The 13730-nt window shown below is 39.6% G+C and overlaps 1 pseudogene; it reads right to left on the reverse strand.

Annotated features, from left to right (window-relative positions):
• Nucleotides 1-1333: 1333 nt before the first annotated feature.
• On the reverse strand, nucleotides 1334-5372 carry LOC118574734 (annotated as a pseudogene).
• Between the last annotated feature and the right edge of the window lie 8358 nt (nucleotides 5373-13730).

A 13730-nucleotide genomic window follows, 5' to 3' on the forward strand; every position in this document is an offset into this window, starting at 1 on the left:
CCATCAATTCATTTAAGTCATACCACCTATAGCATATGAAAAATAAATTTAGAAGTGAAATTACCTTAAAATATACACATAAACTTATGACAATTTTGGTTTTTTGGTTTTTTTGAGACAGGGTTTCTCTGTGTAATAGTCCTGGCTGTCCTGGAACTTGCCTTGTAGACCAGGCTGACCTTGAACTCACTGAGATCCGTCAACCTCTGCCTCCCAAGTGCTGGGATTAAAGGCGTGTGCCACCACTGCCTGACCACTTATGACAATATTTTACATTTATATGTATGTTCAATAGTGGAAGCAGAAATTCTCTCTAAAAATTATCTTTTTAACTCTCGAGGTTGAGCTGGGTGGTGGTGGCGCACACCTTTAATCCCAGCACCTGGGAGGCAGAGCCAGGCGTATCTCTGTGAGTTTGAGGCCAGCTTGGTCTACAAAGCAAGATCCAGGACAGGCACCAAAACTACATAGAGAAACCTTGTCTCCAACCCCCACACCAAAATCTTGAGGTTCATATTAGAGCCACCAGCAATATCTGATATATGAAATTGCAGAACAGACCTTTCAGATTTGGTATTTTACTGGTATAGAAATGTACAGTGCCTAATATTAGAAAAAGAACCATTATTCTCTTTAATGTAGAATAAATAATGCATATTCTACAAGGGCAGTGAGGTTAGGAATTCTATAGGGTATATGTCCTGGCATAACTTTGTTAAGGCCATGTTTTATTTGCTGGTTAATGGACAAAAAGCAATGAAATTTAATTTCAAGTATTTTCTTGAAAGTCTGTGCTCATATGAATTATAAAAATTTGAAAAGTCTGTTAAATCATGCAAACTTTAAATATATCTTATACAATCTCATTTGTACAGAAATATAAGTTAAATATAAACATAAAGCAGTCATGGAAATTAATTCAAATCTGTTTTATGTGATTTGTAGTTACACAGAAAAGTTTCTTGGTTCTCTTATTTGTGAAAAGATAGACACTGGATTCAGTTACTATCTATTAACAAAGAGGCCTAAAAATCTTTCTTTAGCACTAATCATGTATGTGGTTATAAGTGTTTCCTAATTTGAGATCATCTAAACACTAGGAAAAAGAAAATTAAAAGGGCAGTATGTCCGTAAACCAACAATCTGTCTGGAGTGTATCATAGGGCAAAAAGAACCCACCCATCTGTACAATGAACATGTATTACATACACACAGGTGCACACATGCCTGCATGCGTATATGCACACACTCCATGCACAACAACCAGGCTGAATGAAACCTAATGAGGTACCACATCCAGTTCAATATTCAGCTGTGTGGTTTGCTGACTTAATCAAATGCTTTTTGTCACCTTTCTATTCTTGAAAATTGTATGGATAAGATTGTGACCATATTCCTGAAGGACTCCTTTTCTTTCTTCAAGTATAACAAAATACCCTACTCGTGTCCTATGTAAGGATAACTGGCACCTTTTTGACCTTTTGTTGAAATCAGCAACTGGGTCCTTAAACACATTACCTGCAAGGTCATTGGTTACCATATAACTAGATATAACTAGCTATTTTTCTCATTAACTTTTGCAGCAAAGCTCCACCAAAAAGAAAGGAAACATCCATACTCCATTTTTTTGTTTCATCCCCTCTACAATTTCCTATAAAGTATTAATATCCACTGCATCTCCCCGAATAACTCCAAGATAAGGAGGCAGTAACTTGTAGCCCTTTGAGTTCTCAGTAACAGGAAATTTCTTACCCAAAACATCAGAGACTTTTAATACAGTATCAAGACAATGTCCAGAATCAGATCTACGATAAGTGTTGCCTCTGTACTTTTGATACTATTAAGTGTCTCAAGTCTTCACCTCATATTTTCTCATACGCTTTATAAATGCCATAGCTCTGCTGTGTTATTATGTGTTCAAATGTATCTTTTTCAAAGTCTGTCCCCCAAGTTGGAATAGAATGGTATGGAACAGATCTTGTGTTCTGTAGTATTATAGTTAATTCCTAGTACTGTTACTGTTCCTTTGAAGTTAACCAAATGAGCAGGTGCCCCTTCCCCAATAATCTCTTGTAAAGAGACTCCTCTGTAGTCACAACCATGTAATGTGTTCCAGACCATTCAAATAACCAAAAGTTTGTAACAAATATTTGGTCAGTATTTTCTTCTGCTGTCTAGAACTTGTGGCCACTATGACTGGATACCAGAACTGAACAAGAATAGCCTCAATTCAGTGTATAAGAAGGTAGCAGTCTGGGGCTGTGTTTTCCACTGCAAAGAGATTGCTTTAGGAGTGACACACCCCTTGGGAACAGCCTTTCATTTGATGGGACATGACCATCAAAGTCTAGTTCTCATGAGTGAAGTTTCAGCCCTTCTCATTACAGACATCCTCTTGGATATGCTCTTTGTACACTTCTTTGGCTTCTTGGATTTTCTCTCTGGCCATTATCTTCGCTTTTATGTATTTACTAAGAATGTAGCACAACCCATACAATTTTGTTTCCTCGTATTTCACCTTCCTTACATTGCAGTTTTCTGTTTCTTTTCATGGCATTTGAAGTGGAAAGGAGCTTTGCTTGTGTTAGGTGGGTATTGTCTATAGGAGACACCTTGTATGAGTCAGTCAGTGGCCAGTGGGATATTGAACTCTGCTCTGTCACAGCATTTGGCTCTGGCTGGAGCAGAGGTTCCACGCTGTGCACAGCTTTGAGGGAGAAGAAAAATGGGCTTTGCTGTGTTGGGTTGTTTAAGTCTCCATCCCTCTACCAGGTTTTGGGACAAAGTCTCCCACGCAAGTTGGTTTTCCTGCTTCGGCCTCCAGAGTGCTGTGCTTCATTTTGGCTATCTGGTTGCATTTCTTTTTTGATTTTTAAAATTACATTTATTTATGTGTCTATCCATGTATTTAGTTATGTATTTGTTTATTCTGTGTGTATGTGGGCTCGAATGCCCCAGCATGTATGTGCAGTTCAAAGGGCAACTTATGGGAATCATTTCTTTCCTTCAGCTATGTGGGTTCTGAGACTCAAACTCAGAATAGACTTCCATATTTATAGTGATGAGTATAATCTATCAAAGAAGACAGAGACAAAGTAGCCAAGGAGTAACAACAGTCATCATCATCATCATCATCACCACCATCATCATCATATCATCATCAAAGTTCCCATAAATTCTTATATATCTATAATCAATCATCTTGCTTCAACATTTGTCTTACTATAATGTTGGATCCCTATATTCTTATCTGGAGAATAGCTTCCTCCTCCCCCTCCTCCTTTTCCTTTCCTCAAATCAGGACTGGAGACTGAACCTAGGACCTTATGCATGTTAGGTAAATGCTCTAACATTGAGCTGCATCTTCAGCTTTGTTTTTACTTCTTATTTTGAGATAGGGTCTCACTGAGTTGTCCAGGCTAGTCTTGAACTTGTGATTCTCCTGCCTTGCAATTAACTGGAAATGCATGCCCATGCCATCAGACCCAGTTCCACTTCTTTGAATGAACACTAAAGCTTTAATGAATTGGTCCAAGCAAAAGAAGTCATTTGTGTCCTGGTTGATCTTTTTCTCAATTATTTTATTTTGTTTTTGGTTGACACGTAATAACTGTATATATGTAGGAGGTACAATGTGTTTTGATATATGTGTACATCGTTATGATGCTAAAATTCTGCTCATTTGCTGTGCAATATGGTGAAGCTTGACAAAACAGGATTCTTACAAAATGGTGCTTCCGTAAAACAAAGAGCTTTTTAGTTTTAAATTTTTATTTTTTAATTTAAGACTTTTACTTTTTTTTTAGAATTTCATACGTGAGCATACATGTCATCATTTTCATCCCTCTCCATTCACCAACTCCTCCCATGTCTTCAACAATAGGGTCTTATCTTCAGGTTCTGGGAGGCAACCAATTGTAACAACAATAGCCTATGTTGTTTTAGGAGTTGCTTAGACTCCCCTGAAAAATAGGTCAAGAGAAATTTTCCTTATTTTACATTGTGGCTTTTGTTAGGTAGTTTGGGGCTCCTTGGGAGAGAATTATTGTCCCAAGAGGCATAATGTCATCAAACTGTGTGTGTGTGTGTGTGTGTGTGTGTGTGTGTGTGTGTGTGTGTGTGTACATATATTTTGTAAGTAGTTTTAAAGATTTATTTTATGTGTATTAGTGTTCTGTTTTCATGTATGTATGTGTGTACTGTGTGCACACCTGGTGTTTGTGGAGGCCAGAAGAAAACACCAGATCCCTTGGAACTGGAGTTACCGAATGTTGTAAGCTGCCAGGTGGGTGCTAGGAACTGAACCTAGGTCATCTGAAAGAGCAGCAAGTGCTCTTAACTTCTGAGCATCCTCTCCAGCCACCTATATATGTATTTTTGTTTTGTTTTGTTTTGTTGAGACAGGATTTCTTTCTGTAATCTTGGCTGTCCTAGAACTAGCTCTGTAGACCAGGCTGTCCTTGTTATATATGTATTTTAGTAAAGATAAAATGTTTTTATATGGCTTTTTCAAGCATGCTTAGTAGTATTTATCTCTCCTCCCTCCCCTCCATATTTGCCTTCTTTCCCGATTAAATCCTCCCATCCATGGTCCCTTTTCCACTTTCATAGCACCTGTGTCCTACTCCCTCTCTAGAACCTTCACATCTGTGCTCACTTTTTGCTCTCCTGGTTTCTGCAGTTACTCCAGGATGTATACTGACATATAAATGTTCAGAGCTATGATCTACAAGTAAGAGAGAACGTGCAGCATTTGTCTCTCTGGGTCTGAGTTGCCTCACTCAAAAAGATCTTTTCTAGCTCCATTCATTTACCTGCAAAGTTGACGATTTCACTTTTCTTTACAGCTGGATAAAAATCCATAGTGTATATGTACCACATTTTCATTATGCATTCATCACTTGAAGGATATTTAGGCTTTTGCCATTTTCTTTATTATTATTATTATTATTATTATTATTATTATTATTATTATTATTATGTTTGTGTTTCAATTTCACACATCATCCAAGGGTTCCCCTGTCCTCCCCCCCCCCCCCCCCCCCCATCCTCCCCCCATCACCTCCCCTCCATTCCCACCTCCTCCAGGGCCAAGACTCCCCTGAGGATTCATCTAAACCTGGTGGATTCAGCACAGGCATTACCCATTGTGAATAGAGCAGAAATGAACATGGCTGAGCAAGGATCTGTGGAGTAGAATTTCGAGTCCTTTGAGCGTACGACAAGGTGTGGTATAGCTGAGTCATATGGTAGGTTTACTTTTTAGCGTTTTGAGTGTTCTTCTCTCTGATTTCTCTAATGGATGCACCAGCTTGTAATCTCACCAACAGGGATGAGAGTTCCCATTTCTCCACATTCTTGATCTTAGCCATTCTGAATGGGTTAAGATGAAATCTCAAAGTGGTTTTAATTTGCATTTTCTAATCGTTAAAGATGACAAACACTTTAAAAGATATTTCTTAGCTATTTTTATTTTTCCTTTGAAAACCCTTTGATTAGATACATAGACTATTTTTAAATGGGTCATTTTTTCTAGATTCTGTTTTCAGGTTTTTGTGTATTATGAATATTCATGCTTTATAAGATATATAACAAACAAAGATTCTCTCCCATTCTGTGGGCTTCCTCTTCATGTGATTGACTATTTCCTTTGTTGTACATAAACTTTCTAGTTTTATGAAGTAGCATTTGTCAATGACTGGCCTTAATTTCTGGGTAAATGAAGTCCTATTCAGAAAGTCCTTTCCTACACCTATATCTTATAGGGTATCACTTTATGTTTTCTTCTAGCTGATTCAGCATTCAGGTTTCTCACTAAGATCTTTGATCTGAACTTGATTTTTGTACAGAGTGATAGATAGGGGTTTTACTTCACTAGTCTACATGTGGACATCCAGTTTTCCCAGCATCACTTGTTGAAGATGCTATCTTTCATCCTCTGAGTGTTTTGGGCATCCTGTTAAATACTAGATGGCTAAAGTTATGTGCACTTACATCTGGGTCTTCTATATTTTCCATTGATCTACATGGCATGTTGTTTTGTTTTTTTGCTGTTGTTTTTTATTTGTTTTCTTGATTTTTCTTATCACTCTGTAATATTACTTGAAATCAGGAATGGTAACCCCTCCAGCATTATTCTTTTTGTTCAGGATTGTTTTTGGCTATCCAGGGTATTTTGTGGTTCCATGTAGGTTTCAGGATTGTTTTTCTATTTCTGTGAATAATGTTATGGGGTTTTTATTGGAATTGCATTCAATTTGTACATTGCTTTTGCTGGAATGACCATGTTTACAATATTAGTTCTACGATCTGTGACCACATTTTCTAGTGTCTTCCTCATTTTCTTCAGAGATTTAAAGTTTTCATTGAGGCCTTTTGTCTCCTTGGTTAGATTTGTTCGTAGACATTTCAGCTTTTTAAAGGCTAATTATCAATATGAGTGTTTCCAAGATCTTTCTCATGGTGTTTGTTATTGGTATAGAGAAAGGCTATTGATTTTTACCTACTTTGCTCAAAGTGTCGATATTTCTAGAAGTTTTCTAGTGGAATTTTTGGCATCTGTTTTATGTCATATATCATCTGCCAATAGGTACAATTTGATGTATTCTTTTTCTGCTTTTAATCCTTTATTTTCCTTCTCCTGTCTCTAGCTAGTGTTTGTAGCACTTCATTGAAAAGGAGTTGAAATGGTGCCAAGCTGTGTCTCAATCTTGATTTTTGTGGGATTGCTTTGAGTTTTTCCAACTTAGGATTATGTTGGCCTTGGGATTTTTCCATATATATTGATATATGTTCCCTTCAGTAATATTCTTTCTTTCTTTCTTTCTTTCTTTCTTTCTTTCTTTCTTTCTTTCTTTCTTTCTTTCCTTCCTTCCTTCCTTCCTTCCTTCCTTCCTTCCTTCCTTCTTCTTCTTCTTCTTCTTCTTCTTCTTCTTCTTCTTCTTCTTCTTCTTCTTCTTCTTCTTCTTCTTCTTCTTTTGAGACAGGGTTTCTCTGTATAGCTTTGAAGCCTGTCCTGTATCTCACTCTGTAGACCAAGCTGGCCTCAAACTCACAGAGATCCACCTGCCTCTGCTGATTAAAGGGGTGCACTTTTATCATGAAGGCATGTTGTGCTTTGCCAAAGGCCTTTTCTATATCTATTGAGATGATCATGTAGTTTTTGTTTGAACATACATTTGTATGACTTATTATATTTAATGATTTATGTATATTTAACTATCCTGCATGTTTAGTTAGGGTTACTATTGTAACAAAACACCATGACCAAAAGCAATTTGGAAAGGAAAGGGTTTATTTCAACTTCGGTCATACTCCATCACTGAGAGAAATCAGAACAGGAACTCAAGGCAGGAACCTGGAAGTCAGAACTGCAGCAGAGGCCATGGAGGAGTACTGCTTACTAGCTTGCTCCTCATAGCCTTGTCAGCCTGCCTTCTTATAGTACCCAAGACCACCATCTCGTGGGTGGCACCACCCATGTGGGCTACACCCTCCACTCATGAATTGCTAATTAATAAAATGCCCCCACAGACTTGCCTACAGGTCACTTTATGGAGGCATTTTCTCAGTTAGGATTTCATCTTCCCAGACAATGTCTAGGTGTGTGCCAAGTTGACAAGAGCCAACCAACACAACTGATCCATTGTCAACCTGACACACAAACACAGCACTTATTAATCTATAACCTTTTCTTTCTTGTTCATCCCCAAGATCTCATATTAATATTAATATCAAACTATAAAACATTCCAACTTTTAAAAGTTGCACATTCTTTAAAACTTCACTTTAAAAATAGTCTTTTTAGAGCATTCAAAGGCTCTTTCAAAGTTCAATACTTCTCTAAAATATCCAAAGTCTCTGAAATATCCAAAGTCTCTCTTAAATTCCAAAGTCTCTTAACTATGGACTCTTATAAAATTAAAAATAAGTTACATACTTTTTTAATTTCAAAAGGGAAGAATCAGAGTGTAGTTACAATAAAAAAAAATCAAAGCAAACCCAAATTTCAATAGTATAGAAAGGTCAATGATTGATGTCTTTGACCAAGTCATGATTTTCTGGGCTCCAAAGACCCTGTGCCTCCTCTCTGGCTCCCCTCTGCAACACACACAACTTGTTTCCTAGGCTCAGAATGGCTCTAATCTATGACTGCTACTATCCTTGGCTGTCATCCTATGGCACTGGCATCTTCAAAATGCTGGGGTCTCCACTCCAACTGAGCTTCACTATTACCAATAGCTTTTGTGGATCTCTTTGGGGACTCTAACCCTGCTACAGGTGATACCTCAACTTCTCACCATGAACCCCTCAGTCCTGGGGCTTCTATTGCAACTGAGGCTGTACCTTCACCTTTCCTGGCCTCTCACAGTGCCAAGCCTCAGATGTTCACCATGACCCTTTCATTCTTTCTAACCTGGTACCACCTGGGAAAATCTTACACATTACCAAGTTTGGCTGCCAGCATGAGGTACAACCTTGTGTGCTGACCCTGAGGAAACACTTCCCAGAAGATTTCACCTCAATGGTGCTGGTCTCTTTTTAGTCATAGCTGATTTTTCAGGCCCAGCTGACCAGAACCACAAATTTTTTATTTAAAACATCACATAAATAGCCCTGATCAAGTCTTTGCTTTCCTGTGAAGCTTTACAAACCAGGCCTCCATCTTTTTTGCATTGCTCTCAACATACTTGTCTTCCAAGTTCTTGCAAGAGCTCATTCAGTTCTGAGCAACCTATGGCCTTTCCAGCTCAAACTTCAAATACTACCACAAATCCTCCCCAAAACGCATGGCCATATCTGTCATGGAGAAACACCCATGAACCTGGGACCGATTTCTCTCTCAGCTAGTGTTTCTATTGTGACAAGAACATAAAGGTCCTTGTGCCCACGGATAGACAGCACTAAGGAAACCAGGAATGTTAAACACACAGGGCTGTCTTTTCAAAGAAAAAGTTGTATAACCTGTTTTCAGCCCAGAAATCTGGGAATGGAGGTGGCTAATAGCCTCGATGACTCATGCATTATCTGTAGGGCCAGGCCCTACCGAGCTCTCACAAGCAGGACTGGAGGTGGCTAATAGTCTAGGTGACCTTTGTATTACCAGTATAGTCAGGGGCTCCCCCAAGCTCCCATAAACAGGACTGGAGGTGGCTAATAGCTCAGACAACCTCTGTGCTATCAGTATGACTGAGACCACACCAGATCCTCCCCTAGGCCCTTAGGCTAACACAGGTAGCTTATCTCTAGAAGCCATCTTCATGGGAGAAGGGGCATGTACCTTGAGAAGAGTTGCTATATAATTGTGCCTCCTTGTGCACATGGGATTGTGTTGCACAAGGAAAACGTTTTTCCCAAAGTTTCCTGTACTTAAATATGCTTACAGTAAACTGCTCGGGGTCAGACTGTAGAAGTTTGAACCCATAGCATTTAACCAGATTTCCTCATATGGATTGTTACTCTGCTTGCCCTGGTGGTCACTGAGACCCCACACTATGGCTATGACTAAAAAATGGACAAACGCAACTTGGGGAATAAAGGGTCTACTTCAAATCTACAGTTCCACATTAAAGGAAGTAAGGGCTGAAACTCAAGGCAAGTACATGGAGTCAGGAACTGAAGCAGAAGCCATGAAAGGGTGTTGCTTACTGGCTTTCTCTCCACTTCTTACTCAGCCTGCTTTCTAATATACCCTAGGACAACCATACTGGGGTGGGGGAGTGTCACTGTACACAATTGGCTGTGCATGTTCACATTAATTACTGATTAATAAAATGCCCCATAGGCTTGCCTACACGGCAATCTGGTGGGGGCATTTTCTCAAATGAAGCTCCCACTCCCCACATGACCCTAACCTGTGTGATGTTGATGTAGAGATTAGCCAGCACACTTGGGCAGGCTAAAGTCAGGCAAGTTGATTAGACTGGGATGGAACACAGGATGTGCAGCTTGGACCAAGCTTCCAGACTGGGAATAGCACAGGCAGAACTAGCCAGACTCTGTTGGCAACAGCACAGATCGGATTAACTAGAGTCTGTATCAGTACATTTAAAAAGTGTAAATAGCAATCATCTAACAGTCAAACATATGGGAGCACAATTTAACCATTATTTTAACAAGGTTGCTGCTTTTTGATTTACATAATTATATTTGTAGTGGTTTGAATGAGAATGGCCCTCCTAGGCTCATCTGTTGGAGGAACTGTTTGGGAAGGATTAAGATGTACAGCCTTTGTGGACAAGATGTGACACTTGGGGAAGGCTTTGAGATTTCAAAACCCTCATGCCAGGTCCAGTGTGTCTGTCTCTTACTTGTGAATCAAAATGTGAAAACAAGCCAAATATTTTCTTTTATAAGTTGCCTTGAGCTTATGGTTTCAGAGGGTTAGAGCCATAGTAGTGGACTAAAGGCAGGAATAACAGTGCTTACAATACCATTCGCTCTATCTGCCTCATGGTTGTTATCTCAACATGTAATCTCTCAGCTTCTTCTGTAAGCAAGCCTCTTACTGGGTGCCTTCTTTTATAAGTTCCCTTGGTCATGGTGTATCTTCACAGCAATAGAACAGTCACTAAGACAGTCTCCAAGTCTTCATATTCCAAAATAGCCTTGGACCATATGTCTGCCCCCTCACTGCAGTTATAGTTTAAAATTTTGCACCTCACATTATTTTGTGGGCTCATAGAAGACATTGATGATCTGGCATCTTTTCTCCAATGAGGGCCTGTAGATCCTGGCAAATTTCCTCTTGATAAAATGAAATTCCTGGGGGTATTTAACATCTAGGGTAGAGGATTTGGCCTGGAGCCTTAACCACCAGAGGCAGGCCCTCATTCAGTTCTAAGTGTAAGGTGTAGCCCCATCAAAGCCTTCAGGGAAACTGAAGCTACCATAGAATTCAGTAACTGGACCACTTGCCAGGCTTGCTGTGTTCTCCTGCACTATTTGCTTTGGGGGCCAGAAAAGACTCACTGAAATGATGGATATAGTTTAGCCTGGGTGACATTTAGGCACAGGCAGGGAGGGCCTAAGAAAGGAAACAGATTTTGGAAAAGCTGGCCCAAGACGGAGACAGGAGCAGAGGACCTGACCAATATTATCAGGTAGAAGGCTTAAGGCTGAGTTGGAGCAGGCCACTAAAGAACATTTTCATTAGCTGTTGGGGCAAAAGGAAGCAGTCCTCCAAATCAATTGTACAGAAGATGATCCTGTAATTTTCCCTTGCTTCACAGATCACTCTATTTGCTAGGTAGCTTTGAAATAGAATAAGGTAGAAAAGACTAATTACTAGATTCTGATGTATTGATTTATTTAGTAATTTACTTAAAGCACTGCTTGTACCATCTATTTACCAAACATGATGTCACTTGCTTCCTGAGACAGAACGATCTGGAGAATAGCTGAAACAATGGGCCGTTGCCCTTAACAACCTGCTGGCTGTTGCCCTTAACAACCTGCTGGCTGCCACGTAAGCATCTGTAAAATTTTGCTAGCTTGCTTGCCCCACCTTGTGGTTTTAGAGTATAAAAATGAGAATACAAACTGGACCTGGGATTGAAGCCTTTTAGGAGCTGTCCTGGCTTTGGTCCAGTGGTGACATTTCTTCCACTCTCGTGGGATTGGAGTGCTTATTCCAGAAAGATTCTCACAACAGCTATAATCAGCAATACTTCATGAATCAAGTGACCAAAATCTATTACATCTCACATGCCACTCACCTTCCTGGCAGTGGCAGCTCCCCAAATTCTTTTAATCTTTATTCCTGTGTTGTTGAGTTTAGTTGTTTCATATATATATTTTTTACTTAAAATATAATTACATCATTTGCTTCCTTCCCTTTACTCCTTCCAGCCCCTCCTCAGTCTCCTTCCTCTGACTCCCTTCATATCCCTCACTCCCAAATTTGTAGCTTCTTCTTTCCAAATGTATTGTTACATATAGATATATATGTAAATGTATATGCATAAATATGTAAATATAACCTGCTGAGTACATTGTGTTTGGGGGGAGGGGTTCAGGGCTGACCACACTATACTGAAGAACCAGCTAGATGACTCATACGTGGGATATGCTAACTCTCCCTTTCTCTCTCTCTCTCTCATCAGTTGCTTAACCAGGGATATGACTCTGCAAGATTTTCACTTTCCTGTGTTAGTACTTCCACTGATATTACCATTGTCCCCATCTTGTTGATATAGTCACTTTTATGAGAGACTGTTTCACAATATACTTCCTGGTATCCCAGCTCTTATAGTCTTTCTGCCTTCTCTTTCTCAGTGCTTCCCAAACTATAGATGCAGGAACTACGGTGTAGATGTATTCATTGGGGCTGGGCTCCCCATAACCCATTGATCTCTGTATTGTGTTCATGTATTAGCCAGTGTTCACTAGAGAAACAGAATGGACAGACTGAATCTATATACATAAAAACAAGATTACTAGAATGGCTTACAGGCTGTGGTCTGGCTATTCCAACAAGGGCTGTCTTCTGACTGAAATTCCAAGAATCCAATAGTTGTTTGGTTCATGAAGGCTGGATGTCTGAGATGGTCTTCAGTATATGTCAGAATCCAGAAGAAGTAGGCTCTTCTATGCCAGTGAAGGAATGAGCTTGCCACCGAGAAGAGGGCAAGCAGGCAAAAAGCAAAAGCTTCCTTCTTCCATGTCCTTTATGTAGGCTGCCACCAGAAAGTGTTGCCCAGATTTAGGGTGGGTCTTATAACCTCAAATGATCTGGATTTGAGATAGGTCTTCCAACCTCAAATGATCCAATCAAGAAAAACCCATCATGGGTGTGCCAAGCTGCTTGGGCTTTAGTTAATTCCACATGTAATCAAGTTGACAACCAAGAATAACCGTCACAATACAATTGTGGTTTTCTGTGATGACTTCCATTTGCTATAAAGAGAAATTTCTTTGATGAGGGGTGTTTTAGTTAGGGTTTCTATTGCTGTGAAGAGACACCATGACCATGGCAACTCTTATAAGGAAAACATTTAATTGGGGTGGCTTGCTTACAGTTTCAGAGGTTTAATCCATTATCATCATGGCAGGACATGGCAGTATGCAGGCAGACATGGTGCTGGAGAGGAATCAGAGTTCTACATCTTGATTTGCAGCAGGAGTCTCTGTACCACAATGGTCATAGCTTGAGCATATAAGACCTCAAAGCCTGCCCCCAACAGTGACACACTTCCTCCAAAAAGGCCACATGTACTCCAAAAAGACCACATCTCCTAATAGTGCCAATAGGCCAAGCATTCAAACACATGAGTCTATGGGGGCTATACCTATTCAAACCACCACATTCCACTCCCTGGCCCCCAAAGGCTTGTAGCCATAACATAATGCAAAATGCATTTAGTCCAACTTGAAAAGTCCCCATAGTCTATAACAGTCTCAACTAAGTTTTTTTAATTTATTTTTTATTTTCCAGAGCTGAGGACCGAACCCTGGGCCTTGTGCTTGCTACTGAGCTAAATCCCCAACCCCTCAACTAAGTTTTAAAGTCCAAAATCCAAAGTCTCTTCTGAGATTCATGCAATATCTTAACTGTAATTCCCTATAAAACCAAAGTAAAAAAATATAGATTACATGCTTCTAAAATATAATGGCATGGGATATACATTACCATTCCAAAATGGAGGGAAGGGAGCATAGCCAGGAAATACTGGACCAAAGTAAGACCAAAAAACCAGCTGAACAAACTCCCAACTCTGCATCTCAATGTT

The sequence above is a fragment of the Onychomys torridus genome, chromosome X, assembly GCF_903995425.1.
Source record: "Onychomys torridus chromosome X, mOncTor1.1, whole genome shotgun sequence".
Taxonomy (NCBI): Eukaryota; Metazoa; Chordata; class Mammalia; order Rodentia; family Cricetidae; genus Onychomys; species Onychomys torridus.